General features: G+C 52.7%; 1 long non-coding RNA gene across 1 annotated transcript; it reads right to left on the bottom strand.

Annotated features, from left to right (window-relative positions):
* Nucleotides 1–10,936: 10,936 nt before the first annotated feature.
* LOC149523615 (uncharacterized) lies at nt 10,937–17,132 on the bottom strand. Its single transcript, XR_016350631.1, has 3 exons — nt 16,984–17,132; nt 15,217–15,401; nt 10,937–14,305 (listed from the first exon to the last, which is right to left on the bottom strand). It is a non-coding gene; the product is annotated as an uncharacterized LOC149523615 (long non-coding RNA).
* Between the last annotated feature and the right edge of the window lie 304 nt (nt 17,133–17,436).

Genomic DNA, 17,436 nt, shown 5'->3' with positions numbered 1-17,436 from the left:
GCCACTTCCTCACGGCCCCGGGTCCGACAGACTTCCTGGGTCCCTGGGGCAAAGTGGTGGAGGCCCAGCTCTTGGAAGGGGTGGGGCCGTGGGCAGAAGGGGCGGGGCTGGGGCAGTCAGCCCACAGTGGAGCCAGAAGCACACCACGCCCCACCCCTGCCCCGGCCAGGCAGCCTCAGAGCCGCCCGGAGCATGCTGCCCCGCACTCCGGCAGTGATTTAAAGGACCGGAGGGGTCCAGCGGATGCTGCTCCTGTGATCGCGGTGGTGGCAGCCAGGAGCCAGGGCCCTTTTGAATGTTCAGGCCCCTGGGTGACTGCCCCCTTTGCCTCCCCCTCAACAGCCTGCCCCTAACCCCGTGTCGTCTTTGCCTTGCCTCAGGGCTCTCTCGTCTGCTGTGAGCTCTCCGCACTGAGCTGTCTGCGGCACCAGCGAGTCACCCAGTCTCCACGGCCTGAGCTGCACACAGCAAACTGCTGCTCTATTCTGCAGCTCCTTTTATATGGTCCTCCTGGCCCCTGATTGGCTGCTTCCTCCGCAGCCACTCTAGCCTCCTTGGAGGACTTCGGTACTGCCTTTTTCCTGGGGTGGGATGTGACGGGACCACAAGGCCTCCAGCAGGAACACTCAAGGCCTCGTCCACCCCATCGAACCATCTCTGATGGGTGTTTGTCTAACCTCCTCTTGCCATTTTCCAACACCTCTTCCAGTTAGAAAGGGAAATGTAACCAATATCGATTGCACCGCTCTGTACGGGCCCTCTTCGAAGCCCCCTGGAGTCAATGGAAAGATGCCCATTGACGTTAAAGGACTTTGGCTCAGGCCTGAAGTCCCATGCAGTAATTAGGTGATTCATGCGGAATTTTTTACGGCAAAGTGTCAATAGACATTCCTATCCTCGGACAAATGGAGATGAGGACATGGAAGCTGCTGAAATGTTGCGATCTATCAAATAGCTGCGCTGGAGCCGCTAGAGCATTCAGCTGCCATCACGGCAAAAATATCAGTCCCGCCTATAGTTAAAAAAAGAAATCAAAGAGGAATTGGCTGCCGTTGTGAGCCACTGGTATTGACAAAGTCATGTCATTGTACAGGAATCTAACCACAGAGTGAACTTTTAAATAAACTGTATTCATTAACACGGTGATCACACAAGGCATATTCTATTACTAAGTGGTCCTGGTACATAGATATTATTCACCTAAGTAATCAGTCACTGTCAACAAATTACAGGATACAGAGAATGGAATTAGCAAAATGAACTCTGGATGTAAAATTCATTTGAAATTCAATTTAGAAGCAACATTAGCTTTCAATTAGTCTGCCCAACTGTTTGAGCATCAATTTTTCTATTGGATTTTGATATAAATGTAATTAACCTTTGCTTTTAAATTGTTGATTTTGTTGATATAATTAGTACGTGACTCTGAATATTTTGCTTGGCTGACATCTAATTAGATGGTGGTTTCAAATTAGAGAAACAAAGACGGCTGGTGACCTCTACAGATTCTCCTACTCAGCCTTTTTGGGAGGCGGGGAATGGAAAGTGGAAAAATCAAACTCGCTAACGCAGATTTAATGTAGATGAAAATGTGACACTAGAAGTTAATATACAGTATGATTTTGCTTCCACGCCTTTCCCTGGCAACAAAACAATAGAATAGATCCTACCAGTGCTGTGCAAACAATGGATTTTCAATCAGAGCTGAAAAGTAATACTACAAAGCAGTTTCTTTAGCTTTGATTATGAGCCATTTGGGTTATTTTTGCATGTTTTAAAAATAGAACTCAATGAAATATTGAAGGGAAAAGGGGTTTTTTACCTACAAAACTGAAACCTGTTATCTGGGAAATACTGAAATGAAAGAACAATTTGGTGAAACTGACACAAATTAATGTAGTGATTTAGTGTTGGCCAAAAATGCAGATTTGGCACACACACAAAAAAGTCAGATGAAATATGTCACCCAGTTCTCGTTCCAATCCTGCCTCGCCATAGGTTCATTCTCCTCCAGTCCTGGATGCGTTATCTGATCAGATACAGGGACTGTGACTTTTTCAGCCCCCTCAAGAGTTAGGTAAATCAGGATTATGAAGAATACATGTTTCCAGCCTTGCCCTACACCAGGCTGCGTCTAGACTGGCATGATTTTGCGCAAATACTTTTAACGGAAAAGTTTTTCCGTTAAAAGTACTTGCGCAAGAGAGCGTCTATACTGGCATGTGCCTTTGCGTAAAAGATTTGCTTTTGCGCAAAAGCATCCGAGCCAGTGTAGACGCTCTCTTGCGCAAGAAAGCGCCGATGGCCATTTTAGCCATCAGGCTTTCTTGCGCAAGAAATTAACGTTGGTGTTTACACTGGCCCTCTTGCGCAAGAATACTTGCGCAACAGGGCTCATCCCTGAGCGGGAGTGTCAGAGTATTTGCGCAAGAACCATTGATTTTGTACATTACAAAGTCAGTGTTCTTGCGCAAATACTCGCGGCCAGTGTAGACAGGCAGAATCATGCCAGTCAAGACGCAAAATCATGCCAGTCTAGACGCAGCCCCAGTGTGTACGTTACTCTGCAGGCTGTATCCCTGCGCTGGTGCAGGGCCCCGTTGAAATCAATGAGGCACCATGTGGCATTTGGCCGCCCTCATAGGATCAGAGTGTTGGCCAACCGTGCTCTACTGTAGTGGTGGCGCCTACAGCCCGAGGGCCGCATGCAGCCCATTGGGGCTCTGTGTGTGGCCCATGAGACATTTTGTTGACTGTTGCCCCTGTTCAAGGTTGCCAGATCCTGCTGGTTTCTGTCTGTGTTGTTTTTTTCCTGCCGGAATTGCTACAGCGACACGCACTTAAGCCAGGGCATGTGACGTGAGAGGTGGGTTGATTGCACACAACAGTGACTGGGAGAGCCGGGTGCTCCCTCTACATCCAATCACAGCGCTGCAACGGATCAGTCGGCCACCCCACAAATTCTAGGGACACACGTGCAGTGAGCAAAACTAGCCTATCGCAGGAGACCGTCTTGGTAACAGCCATCTTGCAGCCCACTGAGATGATGGAGGAGATGAAGGTGGCCTGCTTACTAGCCTCGGTTGCCCATTGCAGCGTTAGTGCGTTGTCTGCCTCAGGGAAGTTTTGCAAAGCTGTCCTGCTGTTGCTGAGATCTATTCATCTGTAGCAGGAGCTCCCAGCGGCTCTGATCATCACAGTTACATCGGCTCTGCTGCTCCCTTCATTCCTGCCCATCAGCCTCATCCTGCATCTTCCTTTCTCGCGCCGGCACCCATGGCGTCTTTTTCCCCAGCAATGCTGCTCTGTGCTCCGCATGGACCAGGCATCTGTCTGAGCTTGGGCTGAGTTTTCAGCAGAGAAGAAAGGAGGCGGGTAGCCATGGTGAGCAGCTCTGGTGAGAGCTGGCTGAACTGTAGTAAAAGCCAGCAAGGAGCTATTGAAAGAGCTGGCAAGCACCTGGGTTCCGGTAGGGCAGGACCTATAAGACGTGTAAGTTCCTTTCACCCCTGATTCTGAGAGGGGCTCTATCCACTTAGAACGTTCGATATTTGTTCTCCCTGATCTATTCTTCCTGATCTACTGCCACGTCATGTCACACTTGGGGTATGTCTAGACTACATCCCTCTGGCGCCAGAGGGATGTAAATTAGACATATCAAAATTGCTAATGAAGCGGGGATTTAAATATCCTGCGCTTCATTAAAATAAAAATGGATGCTGCTTTTTGCCGCGGCGGCAATTTGCTGGCAAAAATTGGCAGTCTAGACGAGGCTCGGTCGGCAAGGAAAGCCTTTTCCGACTGATCCTGTAAACCTCGTTGCATGAGGCATAAGAGATAGGTGAGAAAAGACTTTCCTTGCCAACCTATCCCCGTCTAGACTGCCGATTTTTGCTGGCAAATTGCTGTGGCGGCCATTTTTATTTTAATGAAGCATGGGATATTTAAATCCCCGCTTCATTAGCAATTTCGATGCGTCTAATTTACATCCCTCCGGTGCCAGAGGGATGTAGTCTAGACATACTCTTGGAGTCAAGTTGAAAACATCACAGCTCGGCATCTTAGCTCTGTCCCGCTGCTGGCAAACCAGCCACTGATATCAAAAGTGAAGTGACTCCCAATTATCCGGGGGGTAGGCGAGGTCAAATTCAGAGCCACGCGCTCATCTCCTCTGCTGCTGTAAGCCAGCCTAGATCCCTGGAAGACAATGGTGTCTGGGCCATCAGAAGAGGTGCCCCTACTCGGTTTGAAACTTTCCTATTTACCGCTCACGTTATTTAAATTGAACGATCGGTAGTTGCCACCGATATTTTTACTCTTCATTTCCACTCGAGAGTTCTATGACTCGCTAGGCCACGAGACTTTTCTTTCAATGCTTGTGACCATCGTGTTCTTGCAGGCCCCACATATTGCCTGGCACTGGCATGGGCCAAGAGGAGATTTGAAATAGCATTGAGGAGGTCACCCTACACAACGACAAGGGTAACACATCTTGGCAGGCACAGCACTGTGGAAGCTGCCTGCTTCGGAAGGGTCGACGGCCAAGACTTTCATGTGCCAGCGCTGGCCCTGAGAATAGGCTCAGGCCAGACGCGGTTGCAGCCAGCAGCTTGGGAGTTGAGTTGTGCGACCTCGTTGGGGGTTACATGTGGGTGCTGGGTGCATCATCTGCGAGATTAAATTGTTCCGGAGCACGGAACACACTGACGAATTCAGCAGGCGCTTGCCAGCTGTACGAGGGAGACACCATCTCCTGCTGGAGGTGACAGAAGTGTTGGGAAATGGAATCGGCTCAGTGTGATTAACCTTGAGTGGCACCGGAGGCCGCTGGTAGTACCTGGAGCCCTGGCTCCAGCATCACAGAATAGAATCCTAGAACTGGAAGAAACCTCGAGAGCTCATCGAGTCCAGTCCCCTGCCCTCACGGCAGAACCAAGTACCATCTACATCATCCCTGACGGGTGTCCATCCAACCTGCTCCAGGGATGGGGATTCTACAACCCCTCTAGGCAATTCATTCCAGTGTTTCACCACCCTGACAGGTAGGAAATTTTTCCCAATGTCCAACCTCAACCTCCCTTGCTGCAACTTAAGCCCATTGCTTCTTGTCTTATCAGCAGAGGCCAAGGAACACTGCACGCAGCCCTCTCCTTCCACTTTCGTGTGCTTGTGGAAGGCACGGTTGTGTGGGCCAGTTTCCGGCTCACTGGCTCGTGCAGCCACACATCGTCTGAGTGTTGAAGCAGAGCCAACGCTTTTGTCACATGAAGATTCTGTTACCCTAAGTAGGTGGGAAAGTGAAACCTTGCATGTCCACGAAAGGCAGCGGCTGGACAAACTGAATGGGCCCTTCCATATGGTGTTGTCCCCAGTCCCTGTAAAAAATCCACGTGACCTGTGTCAGCCACTGTCCTTCACCACCTCGATCTACTACAGCCCCACATTCTGGACACAACCCAGGGCTTTGTAATGGGGTGATGTTCGATTGTGTTTAAGGATGTTAAGTATCGGATAATTGACTAATCGAATAGTTGATGCATTTTGCATCGACTATTTGAATAGTCGATAGGACCCCTCTACCTTTGGAGTGTAGCAACAGCCCTAGCGTCAAAGGCAAAAGCACCGGGTGGAACCCGGGGTCAGCTGGGGACTCCCCTGCTGACCCCGGGTTCTGTGCAGCGTTGCTGCTTGAAATGTCGTGAGGAGCCTGACGCCGGGCTACCCACAGCGTTTTAAAGCGGCAGCGCCACACGGAGCCCGAGGTCAGAGTGGGAGTCTCCAACTGATCCCGGACTGCACACGGCGCTGCCGCTTTGAAACACCTCGTGCAGCCTGGAGACACCTGGGCTGCACGCGGCATTTCAAAGTGGCAGCTCCGTGTGGAGCCCGGGGGCTGCCGCTTTGAAGTCCCCACTCTTCTCCATGTGATAGAGGCAGCAAGGGAGGGGGAAGCGACTCGTCGACTAGTCCTTCACATCCCTAATTGCGTTAGCTAATGACCCCTTCCCAAGCTTGTATTGGAGCAGCTGAGCACATGCCCAGCTATGAATTGTCTTGTACTGACTGGAATTTGCAGGCATGAGCTGGCTCTGGGAACCGACCACTGCGTTGTGGGCTCACGAGGTGTCACTCCACCACGGGACAGCACCTCACCCTCCAGATAGCTGGGTTTCCTCCGACTGACGGGGACATGTGTGTAGTCTCTGGCTAGATACTGCCAGACCTCTTGCCCATTGCAGTCCCCCTACTTGGTAGAGCTTTGACTTCTGTCTGGCCACTCTGCACATTCATCTGGTGGGGATTTGCTTTGGATCACAGCCTTGGCTTGGCACGAGGAGAATACACAATAGATCATCTCAACAGTCCGTTCTGCCACTGGTAGTTTCACTTCTCATTATTATGATTGATATGATCGGAGCGTCCAGAGAGCCCGATGGAGATCGGGTCCCTGTTGAGTTAGGTGCAGTACAAAGGCAAAGCTTTACACAGCGCCTGCTTCACAGATTTCACACGCTAGAACTCTAATTCACAAGGTAGGCTATGCACACATTTGTGGGTGCCTACTGTTACCTGCACAAATTTCTCTAGCCCTTCTACGCTCGAGGGACACACCTTTACCCAATTCCTAGGGCCCAAGATGCAACCCTGTTCATGTACACACCCACCCTTCCCCAAGGCGTAACTTCCTGGGGGTCTGCAGGATTTTTGCTACTGAAAGAGCCTTACTCAGTAATATTCTTATTCTCTATTGACAATTACTAAGCAAGCAGACTACACATGCTAAGCACACAGCGTCATGCTCACCAACCCTGATAAAAGGGCGGCAGATTTCCCCTGTTGGCCAGGCAAGGTCAGTCTCTCTGGATCGTAGCTGCTGCATGTCACGGTCACGCAGAGGATTCCTGGCAGCTCTGCTCTTAGGCTGGTCTCGGAGGTAAATTCTTCTTCCTGGTCCTCCCTCCTTCTTGCTGTTCCTTTCTTCCTTTCCTCTTTCCCTTTTCCCACTGGCCTCCTTCTTGGACCCCCGTTTATATAGTGAAACGTGAGTCCTGCTTAGCTCTACTTTAACCAGGTATTTTACTATCATTTTACTAACCCATCATAACCTACTGTCACAGAATTACCTAACCTATCCTACCCCACCATCTTAGTTGATTTACACTTAGCCAAATTAATTAGACCGCAGACAGAAACAGTTACAAACCAGGCAGAGATCACAAACAAACAATAGAAACGGGAGGACCAGAATCACAGAATGAGGATTCCACAACTAAGGATAAGCAGTTTCTTGCCAGGCAAAATGGCGTGAAGCTAAGTTTCCTCTACCCATCTTGAGATCCGTTTCTTTAGCTGGTGACAGTAGGGGCCATTAGGTCAGGATCTCCTTCTGACAGGCTGGTGTGACACTGTTTGAATGCAATTTAGATAGAGAGTGAGGATGTGACCCCAGGCTTTCCAGCTAATGGCTGCTGCTCTTCAGTCTGGCGGCAGCGGAAGGGAAGGCTTTAGGCCTTCCAATATGGCTGTAGGGACACCATGTTGTTTCACTAGAGACTAACCAACATACAGAGACTCGTGAGCTTTCGTGGGCAAAACCCACTTCATCAGATGAATTGGATTTCTACACCAAAAGCTATGCATGGGACACAGCAGCCCACTTCATTAGCCTCATTCACCCGGCTGCTACGGTTGAGTGGTCCGAGTCATCTGAAGAAGTGGGTTTTCCCCCAGAAACTCACGATTCTATATAGTTTGGTTAATGTAGATTCTAAGGTGCCACGGCACCACTCCTTGGCTATGTCTACACTCGCAGCTTCTTGCGCCAGAAATATGCAAATGAGGCAAAGCGTGGCATATCGCTGAGCCTCGTTTGCATACCTAACGAGCCACCATTTTTGCAGAAGAGGCTCTTGCGCCAGAAGGAGGTGTCTGCACGGCCCCTTCTTGCGCAACAAACCCCCCCTTGCGCAATGCCGTTCTTCCTGAAAATAATCGGCGCAGCGGCATTGCGCAAGAGGGGTTTTGTTGCGCAAGAAGGGGCAGTGCAGACAGTGTGGCTTGGTCATAATCCACAACATCAAGCTTGGGGCACAGTCCTCAAGATGAGCCCCGGAACCATCATCTCTTCCCTCACCCAGGGAAGAGCAACTACCGCCTTGCCACTCACCTCAGGAGCCCAGTGCAGCTCTCAGTCTAATCTCTTGCCCCAGAGTAAAACCACAGTATGTCCTGACCACTGACAAGCACATGGGAGAAAAATGGGAGTGGGGGAAGAATTAGGCCCACCTACTACTCTAGGCTTCCTACTACTCTCACAGCGCCCTTTCGCTGCCCACTTCCCGGGGCCGCTTGCCCACAGCCCCAGCTCCTTCTGGCGCAAGAGCCACTTCTGCAAAAATGGGGGCTCATTAGGTATGCAAATGCGGCTCGGTGATATGCCACGCTTCGCCTCATTTGCATATTTCTGGCGCAAGAAGCGGCGTGTGTCGGCACAGCCCCTGTTTTTTGTTTCAGACTCGCACAGCGACCCCTCTGAGGTTTTTTTAACCCTTTAACTAGATGAATTACAAATCAGGTGCATGACCTGACGGGCATTTCAAGAAAAAAACAACAAAGCTGCCGCAGGGAGAGGGCTGCAAGTGAAAAGCGGTCTCCCTGGGATTTCAAGCCCAGCAAGACACAACAATGTCTCTCTCTCGGTCTCGGTCTCAGTCTCAGCACTTCAAGCGAAGGAATCAAGCCAGACTGTTCTCGGTTACGCGGAACTTGCGCACGGCCAGAGTTGCCTGCAAATACCTAGGAGACCGTGCCTGGCTGTCTCCTGACAGCTGCCGCCACGCGACTGTACTTTGAGAACAACGTCTGTCGGGGTTCAGTCGCTCCCTAGCACAGACACGCTTGCTCCGCCTGCCTTTGGAATTAGCGTCCTAGAGGGCGAGGTCTGTGAAGCAGGCGCTGTGCGAAGCTTTGCGTTTGTACGGCACCTACCACAACGGGGCCCTGGGCATGGTTCGGGCCTCTGGGCACAACAGGTTGAACCCCCCAAATCCGGGACTCTCCGGTCCAGCAATATCCATGGACGGTTGGACCAAAGAGGCTGGGAGTGGAGCCAGCTGGGAGCCCTGCGAGGGCTGGGGAGCCCTGTCTGGGTTGGCAGTGGCTGGGGAGCCCAGCCCTGTAGTGTCCTGGCCCGGTGAGCCCTGGCTCTGGCCGGGAACCCCCAGCAGCAATGGGCTGGCAGTGGCCAGGGAGGCCTGGCGTGCCCCAGTGGCGGCTGGGGAACACTGGCCCAGCTGGAAACCCCTGGTAGCAGCAAGTCTGGAGGTGGCCAGGAAGCCCCGGCCCAGTGAACCCTGGCCCCAGCTGGGACTTCCAGCAGCAGCAGGGCTAACAGGGATCAGGGAGCCGAGCCAGGGAAGCCTGATCCTGGCCCCATTGGCATGGGTAGGAGAGCCCCACAGCCCCGAGAGGAGCCTGAGTGTGGCTGGCTGCCAGCGGGGGAGCTTTGACTTGCCTTGGTCTGGCAAACTCCCTGGTTTGGGGCTGCTCAGGTCCCGAGGGTGCCGGCCCAGGGAGATCCAAACTGTACCATCAGATTCAGTCCGTTTATCAACGCCCGACGCCTGCCTGCACCCTTCCAGAGGAAGGCCACTGCCCACCAGCACTGGCAGAGCGTCCCTTCCCGCCTTCCCTTCCCCCTTTCCATCCTGCTGGTACACCAAACGGTGCTGGAGCTAGGCAATGTGAATTCTTACTCATTCATGCTTAAATTCGACACTTTACACTCAAATTTGAATAAAGATGCTAATTATCTTACCCGTTACAAAGAGAGCTTCCCCAATTATCACCTCTAAGATCATTAGCTCACAGACATTTACCTCCCCCCCCAATCACCCTTCTGTTCTGAAATGTGATTTGTCCTTTTCATATGTGTTCATTTTTTTAATTGTATCCTTTGGTATATATGCTTGTGACTATTTTCTTCCACTGTTTGATCTGAGGAAGTGGGTCTGGCCCACGAAAGCTCCTCACCTAATAAACCATCTTGTTAGTCTTTAAAGTGCTCCACAGTCCTGTTTTGTTACTCTGGGTTCGTGTGTTAACCCAGACTAAACTAGTCATGAAATCAAGGCAACTCTGCTTTTGACTCGGCTTAGCGGCTGTAACTCAGCCCTACAGGCGAGCTCCCCTTGGTAACCCAAGTTGCTGCGTGGTCACTGCTCGTTTAGCTGAGCCGACAAGCGAACGAGCGGAGCCACGTTAAGAACACGCCTGTGTTGCGGGGAAGGCCTAGTCTGCGGCAGTGGGCCACGGGGACCCTACAGCAGCTCAAGGGGAGGTTGGGTAGTTTCCCCTTTGTGGCAGGGACACACTCAGGTGCCTGTGACTATCGCTAACTCCCGTCTGTCAATCTGGTTCACTCACAGTGGTGGTTGTGTTTATTTCGGGCTTATTTCTGGTTGTGCCCCCCATGAGGCAGGGTGTTTCCAAGCAGCAGAGCCCCCCCAAGACGTGCGCGGTGAAAAGTCACAGACCAGGTACTTTGCACCTCTCAGCTGCCTTGTGTCTCGGACACACCAGGTGTTGCCTGTGTAGTGTGAGCCATAGGTGGGGGCCTGCAGGGGTTAAATTTGTGCTCCTCTAGGCCATCCTTAAGGACTGCTAGTGAAAACACCAGGTGTTCTTTATCAGACGGCCTTCACCAGCCACTAGCGGAGAACCTCGTATGGGATAATTAACGTGACCTCAGCTCTCAGCCCTGTGGGGATGTTGAGAGTGGCATTGGGTCAATTTGCACACACTCGGTAAACAGCTAGGCTACGTCTACACTGCCAGCTTCTTGCACAAGAACAGACGTTCTTGCGCAAAAACTTGCCGGCAGTCTACACTGCACGTGCATTCTTGCGCAAGTAAATTTACAGTATAACGTTGTAAAACAGGACTTCTTCCGGAAGAGTTATTCCTCTCCGCACGAGGAATAAGCCCTCCTGTGCACGAGGGCAGTATAGACAGGCAACATGAATTTCTTGCACAAGAAACCCCTATGCCTAAAAAGTCCATCAGAGCTTTCTTGCACAAGAGAGTGTCTGCACTGCCATGGGTGCTCTTGTGCAAAAGCACATCTGTTGCGCAAAAGCACATGCCGGTGTAGATGTGCTCTTGTGGAAGACGTGTTGGGCACGAACTCTTCCGCAAAACAGTTCTTGCGCAAGAAGCTGCCAGTGTAGACGTAGCCTAGTACAAGATCACTGGGAGTCCCGCCCTTCTGGGAATCTCACCAGGGACCTAGACCTCGAAGCATGGGTCAGACAACATAGAGCCAAGACAACGACAGTCAGTGCACGGATGTTCCGCTACAGACTCGCCGATGAAACCCCCCGACTCGTGTGTCAAGTATGACAGGATGGTTTCGTTCCATTTGCAATAGGGAACACAGCATGACTTCACTGGCCGGACTACTGAAAGTCTTGGGGAAAACCCCAGTATTGGCCTTCAAAAGGCAACAACGCTAGTCTGTAACAACTCTACATTCCCCATAACCCCTCTGCAATAACACCGGCCCTTTCTGAAGCCTCTAACTGGCCTTTTTTTTTTTTTAAATCGTGTTTTTCCAGCAGCGGCCAATGTTGCAAACATTACAAATGCTGAGCTAACCGCAGCTGCTCTCCTCCGTCTTCCTGAAGCACCCCCGGCTGCAAGGGGAACACAATTACATCTCAATAAAATTTTAATACAGGGAATTATGCACTTTGCCACCGCCAGGCAATTAGCTGTTGCTATGCTACGGTCGGAATGTAATCACAGTAACGAAGCAAACACGGGAAGACGTTGCTCAGCGCTTACCCGATCAAATATCACCTTGGGTTGTTTTCCGGCAAACCCTGATGGAGAGACTCCTGTTGCTTTAGCAAACCAAGGGCCGCTCTTGGCGGGTGAATGCCAGCCTGGCTGCATCGACCGCCAAGGCGCGCCCACCCGCCGAGGGCCTGGTGTTTGACCAAATGACTGGAAGCAAGGCCAGCATGTGCCATGGAACGTGCCCGATGACTCATCACGGAGCCACATTCTGCCCAGGCCTGCGGATGGGTGGGGTAGGAGGCAATGAAAAAAGAGGGTGGGAAAAGCATCTCCCTTCCCTGGGAGCCATGGGTAGGGCCAGGCAGCCCCCAAGTGCCCCAGGGCTAGGCGTGAGGTAGGGCCCGGTCCCTGCTCCGTGCCAGCCCACGGCAGAGAGAGGGCAGCAGGCTGGCTCCAGGCAGCAGGGACGTAGGCTCCCTTCGAGCTGCGTCTGCAAGGGCTGACGTAGCGCACAGGGAGGAGCAATAGAGGCGCCATTCGGACTGTACCTGAGGCGTGGGTGGGGACAGCTCCGCGCAGCGCGGCGGGGGGCAGGGGCGCCTGTTTCACGTCTGGTATCCCGGATCGTTCTCGGCTTGTTCCCCCCGGTCCGTGCCTGTAGCTCCGCCCACAGCTCCACGATTCCGTGGCCCCACCGCCATAATCAGCAAACCCACCCTGATCCACGTGGCAGGGTGGCCCAATGGCCGGTCAGTCACTCGTCCCGACTCATGGGGCAGTGCAGCCCAATGGCCACAGTCAATAATTCACCCCTATTCCCAGGGCAGTGCGGGTCAATGGTCAAAGTCAGTAACTCACCCTTACGTTGTGGGGCAGTGCAGCCCAATTGCCAGAGTTTATAACTTGCCCAATATTCACAGGGCAGTGCGGTTCAATGGCCAGAGTCAATAAGTTCCACCTAAATCACAGGATTGGGTAGTCCCCTCAAGGGACAGGGGAGGGGGTCACAACCTCCGGCAGGAGGTCCAGGCCTTCCCGTTCCACCGGCCCAGCCCAGGGCCCTGTTCGTGGCTGTAGCTCTAGTCACGGAGTCAGCCGGTGACTCCCCGGCGTCGGCTCACTCACCAGGCAGCCGTCGTCTTTCCCTGGGCTGCTTCCTGCTGCGGTCGCCCCAGCTCCAGGGCAGATCTCTGTCTCCCCTCCTTTGTCTGGAGATTGTCCACACCTGCTTGCCTCTGGCCTCCAGCCTGTGCGGTAACGCCTCAGTGCCTGGAGCAGACAATACACATCCTCTCCCTCCGGCCGCCAGCTCCAACTGAGCTCAGCTGCTCCCTTTTATAGCTGGGCCACTCGAGCATGCCCAGAAAGGTGAAGGGGGCGTGGCTTTCTCAGCCCTCAGAGCTGAGTTAACCCCCTCCTGCCCAGCGCGGGGTGAGTGTGCCCTGTCTCACTTTCATCTGTTCCAGCTGGGCTTCCTGTCACAGGCAGAAGCAGTAGAAGGGATGGAGGGAGATGGCAGAGCAGGATGCGCATTGGATGGGGTCATTTCTGTAATGCAGAGCCGCTCTCTGACTACAAGCTGCCCTGGCTTGGGGAGGGGGAGCAGAAGCATGGGCTAACGGTGCTCCACCCCACTTCTGGCACCCCTAGAACTCTCTCACCCCCCATGCTGCACTGCTCAGAGGGGGCTGCACAGCTGCCCGCAGCCGACTGGGGTCAGGGACCCGGATTTTCAGTGTGCAAAATGGAGGGATTCGATCCCAAATCCCAGTGGGGCAGTGGGCTTTGGAGGGCAGGCCCTATGGATAAGGCTGCATAGCCCAGAGCAAAGCTAGCTGGGAATCCAAATTTCCCGTCGGGGAAATTCCAACATTGCATATTTTGGGTTTGTCCCAAGCGGGAGGGAAGGATTAAACTTGAGCAAAAAACCAAACTTCTGAAAAAGTTTGTTTTGGAGCCATCGGAGTGACCGTCTTGGACCGTTTGGCTTTGTCCTTCCAACTGCCCTGTTCGCTAGATTGTAATTTATAGCACAGACATTCAAATATGGCTGGTGGCTACATGAAACAGCGTGACCTCATCAAAATCATTCATTTTGAAAACGCTCCGTCAAAAGGGAAGATGAAATCAATACCAGGCAGACTGTGAAGCGCTTCAAAAAGATCTCACAAAACTAAGTGATTGGGCAACAAAATGGCAAATGAAATGGAATGAATTTAATATTGATGAATGTAAAGTAATGCACATTGGAAAAGAACAATCCCAACTCTACATCCAATGTGATGGGGACTGATTTAGCTACAGCTACTCAAGAGAGATCTTGGAGTCATTGTGGATAGTTCTCTGAAAACTTCCACCCAGTGGGCAGCGGCAGTCGAAAAAGCTAACAATGTTAGGAATCGTTAAAAAAAGGATCGAGAATAAGTTAAAGCATATCTTATTACCTCTCTATAAAACCATGGGATGCCCACAACTTGGATACTGTGTGCAGATGTGGTCGTCTCATCTGAAAAAAAAAATATCTTGGCACTGGAAAAGGTTCAGAAAAGGGCAACAAAAATGATTATGGGTTTGGAACAGGTCCCATATGAAGAGAGATTAAAAAGACTGGGACTTTTCAGCTTAGCAAAGAGGAGCTGGGGGGGGGGGAGATAGGTTAGAGGTCTATAAAATCATGACTGATGTGGAAAAAGAGAATAAGGAAAAAATATTGACTTGTTCCCATAACATAAGAAAGTGGGGTCACCAAATGAAATGACTAGGTAGCAGATTTAAAACAAACCAAAGGAAGTTTTTCTTCACACAACACACAGTTAACCTGTGGAACTCCTTGCCAGGGGATGTTGTGAAGGCCAGGACTTTAACAGGGTTCAAAAAAGAACTAGATACATTCCTGGAGGATAAGTCCATCAATGGCTATTAGCCAGGATGGGTAGGAATGGGGTCCCCAGCCTCTGTCAGAGAACGGGTGATGGGAGAGGGATTGCTTGAGGATTCCCTGTTCTGTTCGCTCCCTCTGGGGCACCTGGCACTGGCCACTGTGGGCAGACAGGACACTGTGTCCAATCAACATTTTCCAATGGAAACCTGTTTCTTTGGGAAATTTCCAGCCAGCTCTCATCCATCTGTTTTAGGCTGGATGGGTCTTGCTGGACCGTGTGCCTTATTGCCCCTCGGCCTGCCCCATTCTTCCCTTCCCCCACCCATGCCGGGGAGAGCAAGTTAGCTGGACAGCCGGGTTCCTCTCTGCCTGGCCACGCCAGCACCTCGTCACCAGCCAAACACAACAAGCAGGGCAGCGCTATGTCCCCGGAGATAGTTTATCCGCTTTTAAGAAGCCAGACTCCATCACCCCTCCTGCCCCGTTATGTACAGACTGTCCCACAGCGGAACAGCTCTGCGTATTAACTCACTCACCTTGGCATTTCATTCTCGTGAGCGGAAGAACCTGGGATGGTTTTCCAAGCTTGATTATCACAGGTGGAACCTCTCTAATCCGGCACCCTGCGGACCTGACCGGTGCCGAACCAGAGAGTTTGCCGGACCACGGGAGGTCGATATTGTCTAGCAGCATCACCAACACTTCCCCTGCTTGCTGGGCTCTGAGAAGACAGTGCGGGGTCAGTTAGAGCCAAATAACAGCACAGAACACTGAGAGCCGGGACTGGGGGCTGGAAACACACTTTCTGGGACCATGGGAAACTTGGCCACACCCATGCTATGTGGCCATCCTGAATTCATACCATACCCCGGATGTTGCTGGATCAGAAAGCGACTGGCTAACGAGGTTCACCCTGGAATAAAACAGTGTCCCGGCACGGTTAGACAGTTAGACAGACACATGGCAGGTCCAGAGATGAACTTTCTTAAAAGCGGATAAACTATCTCCGGGGACATAGCGCTGCCCTGCTTGTTGTGTTTGGCTGGTGCCGGGGTCACGAGCTTTCTGAAACCGAATGGTCCGGCCAGTAGAATTCGTTGCCTCTGCTCTGTCTTTGTTCTGTCCAGGCTCACATAAAAGCAACCCTCGGCCGCAGCAGGTGTTCTGGGGGGCGGAGCGTGGGCGGGGCCAGGCTGGCGGTGTGTGGAGGCTGTGCCTTCTTCTGCCTCTTCTACCCGCCTGCCCTCTGCTGCCCCATGGCCTGAATGTACCAGCCGAAGGGTATGTCTAGATGGCAGAGTTTTGTCGGGAAAATGGCCGTTTTTTCCGACAAAACTCATGGCACATCCACACTGCAAGCGCGTTCCTTCGAGAGTAAATCAGAGCAGAGGGGTGTTAGCGCAATTGGTAACCCTCTTTCGACGAGGAAGAAGCCTTTGGGCGAAAGAGCTCTTTTGCCAAAAGGCGTGTGTGGGCAGGGACGAGGGAGTTTTTTCAGAAGAGGGATTGAGGAAAAGGCACAGGTGCCCTGGTGGCCGTTCCGTCATTCCGCTACCTGAAATGCGAGAGAGCGTCCAGGCAGTCTTTCGAAAAAGTGCATCGCTTTTTCGACACGTTTTTGCAGCGTGGACGCTCTCTTGCGCAAGAAGTTTTTTCGGAAGATCTCATCTGAAAAAAGCTTTCTTGCGCAAGAAGCCTGCAGTCTAGACAGAGCCTGGCTATTTCCCCCCCCCCCTTTTTTCCCTTTTCCCCACCTCATCCCCTATTTATTTCGAAACTGGACCTTTAATAAGTCCAGTCATCTGAAGAAGTGGGCGGTGCCCACGAAGGCTCAGGATCCCAGTCACATGGTTTGTTAGTCTCGACGGTGCTGCTAGACGGTTGCTGTCTTTTAAGCACCTCGGGAGGGGTCAGTCTCGGCCGCTCCAGCCCCACCTCTTCGGGAGGCCTCTCTCGCAGCCAGAAAGGGCCGGGGGGTGTCTCTGAGGCTGCCCCGGCCTTGCAACCGATGCCAGGGCCTGGGTCTTACTGGTCTGGTCTGACAGAGAACAAAAGGACCTGAGCCTCCCCTGTCAGTCACCACCCGCTCGGCCAATCCGCAGCGAGGCTAGGGACGGGGGGCGGGGGTCTCAGCCGACATCCAGCAGGATGGCCCAGGTCACCTCCTGCTCCGAGCGGTCTGTGAGGCCTCCCACAGCAACCCCCCAACACCCTCCCCCGCATGGTGGGGGGAGGAAAAGGGGGAGGACGCAAGGGGGACGAGGACGAGGGAGGGAAGGGGACCACACAGGACAGCTCCCCACCTCTCCGAGGCTCTCCCCTTCCAGCCACGCCCCACACAACCAGGGACGGAGAAAACGCCGACAAGGCTCCTCCCCCTGCCTGCAGCCATTGAGCCTAATCCCCAGGAGAGCCCCGGAGAAGGGGCCACGCTGCTGCAAAGCCACGTGAGTCTGAGCTTGTCCCGGCCTTGCGCCTCTGTCCTGATTGGCTGATGTCAGGGTCTCTCTGTGAGGTCATCACTGTCCCCCAATAGGGTGAGGTCCTGCCACAGGCCTTTGTGATGTCACTGCCACCCCCGCCCCTCCCCTGCCAGGTTGGTGTCCTGCCCCCGGCCAGCCTACGTGGATCGCCCCACTGAACGGCAGCTGAGTCTGGGGAGCAGGCGGGCAGGCTGTCACGCCCCCAAGGCTGCTCCCTAGGCCCCGCGCAGCCTGTCATTCATTCGCAGAGCGTAAGGCCAGAAGGGGCCATGA

Source organism: Pelodiscus sinensis, chromosome 14 (assembly GCF_052426305.1).
Source record: "Pelodiscus sinensis isolate ZL-2025 chromosome 14, ASM5242630v1, whole genome shotgun sequence".
Classification (NCBI taxonomy): Eukaryota; Metazoa; Chordata; order Testudines; family Trionychidae; genus Pelodiscus; species Pelodiscus sinensis.
This window is presented reverse-complemented; position numbering and strand designations above follow the sequence as displayed.